Genomic DNA, 2,336 nt, shown 5'->3' with positions numbered 1-2,336 from the left:
TGAAATCACATTTCTTGTCCTAAATCGTGTGTCACTCTATATACCATTGATTATGATTCGTTGAAAAAATGTATTTAAATTAAAAACAGTAATACATGGAGTGATACACTCTTTTGAAATAGAAGATGTCCTCCTTAATATTCCTTGATTATTTTAATTAATTAGTATTTAAACGCTGTTTGATTTAATTTAAATATGGGTTGAGATAATCATGGAATAAAACTATATAACCAAAATAAATTCAAAGATAAATAGGGTGGATTTAAGATTAGCAAACTTTTCTCAAAATATGATGGATTTAAGTAATAATTGATATATTTGGATTTTATACTCGAATATATAATAAGTAGTTCTAATGGCTCCATGCTTTTATTTAAATTAGTCATGTTGTATATATTTTTTTGATAAGCAAAGATGTATTAGAAAAGAACACAAATGGTGCTAACTCAATACAAATAAGATCAACGAGTGATCTTTTTAGAGTATATAGAAATATAGGAAATATAATTATTAAACCAATTTGCAAATAAAAGAGGTGAAGGTTCTAGTTTCGAAAGAAACGAAGTCCATGATCTTGACTGGATCAAATCCATGATATGCAAAAAACTAGATTCCTTACTAGAAAAACTATGTCATTTCTCATTAACCATAATAACCGCATCACAACAAACCACACCATCACCCACAATTTCGAACCCCAGAACTTTCTACCAAGATCATCATGAAAATTTAGAGATTCTGAGATTCAGTAACTAAGATCGGATTTGGAGCAGGTATCTGAAGCCATGAGTAAACCGATTTCCAAACAGAGGAAGTAAAATCACAAGTAAGGAACAAATGTTCAACATTTTCCTCATGGGACAAACAAATAACACAATTGATATCACTATGAGAAGTAATAACATTTCTCTTAAATAACTTCACCCTCAAGGGAAGACGACCTCTAATGTGTTTCTAAACAAAGAAACAATTTTTTAAGGAACACAGTTAAGCCACAATTTAGATTGTTGAATACCTGAATAATGCAGAGTTTGATCAACCTCACAAAGATAAGTTGATTTTACCGATTAAGAACCAGAAGAATCTGCACTCCACCGCCACTTGTCCTCCCTATCTCTTTTACACAAATGGTTCTGTAATAAGGAAAGCAAATTTCCAACCAAAATTTTAACTCTATCAAAAATGTCCCTACAGAACTGAATATCCCAAACCTAAGTATCGTTGATCCAAGAGCCACAATTACCAACCAAGATCAATCTATTAGAAGCAAGCAGAAATAATATAGGAAACACCTCCTTTAAACTTTGATTCCCCAACTAAATATCCAACCAAAATAGAGTATCAACATTGTTTCCTACCTCTCTCCAAGTGTTATCCCCAAACCAGCTACCATTTGATCCAAAAATCGGGCCAATTTTCCATAAGTCCTTCCACCAAGTAGAAGCCCGATCTCTCTGGACACAGTTGTAGATGTCATGGCCAAACCATACTTTGAATCAATAACTTTGACACAAAAAGCCTTCTTCTCCTGCAATATGCACCACTTCCACTTTCCTAACAAAGATTCATTAAACTTCAACAAATTACTAACACCCAAGCCACCAAGAAAATTTGGCTTAGAAACCTCTAACCAAGTCACCCAAGCAATACATTTCCCACCTTTTGTATACCCCCATAAAAACTTCCTTTGCAGATAAGCAGTTTTCAACAAAACTTTCTTCGGAGCTTTGTACAGAGAAAATAAGTAAGTAGGGACATTGGAAAGAACTGCATTAAGAAAAACCAATCTACATTTAGATGAGATATGTTTGCATTTTCGAGAAGCCAGTTTCTTTGCCACTGTGTCAATTGTACTTTTCCAAGTTTCTAGTCTCCTTGGGTTAGCCCCTATTGGGACCCCCATGTAAAAAAAGAAATAGAGCATATTTTGTAGGCTAGGAAATCTGCCGCTTCTGATACAAAAGAATCATCAAACCCTATAGCAAACAAAGAGCTCTTATGGGTGTTAATCTTCAACCCTGGAGCTAATTCAAAACAACGTAAAATTATTTTGAGGCACCACAGATTTGAGTCTGAAGGCTTGCACACTACGATTGTATCATCAACAAACTGAAGGTCACACACCTCCATATTAAGGCTACCAACTCTGTAACACAAAAAAATCCACACTTCGAGCCTTGTGAATCAAACTAGCAAGACCTTCATTAACCATAAGAAAAAGGAAATGAGTCATGGGATCCCCCTGTCTAATTCCTTTATTATTTGTGAACTGAGTAGAAGGAGAGCCATTAACCAAGATAGACATATACGTGGAAAAAAGACAACCTTTTATCCAA

This window comes from Lupinus angustifolius, chromosome LG19, assembly GCF_001865875.1.
Source record: "Lupinus angustifolius cultivar Tanjil chromosome LG19, LupAngTanjil_v1.0, whole genome shotgun sequence".
Taxonomy (NCBI): domain Eukaryota; kingdom Viridiplantae; phylum Streptophyta; class Magnoliopsida; order Fabales; family Fabaceae; genus Lupinus; species Lupinus angustifolius.
This window is presented reverse-complemented; position numbering follows the sequence as displayed.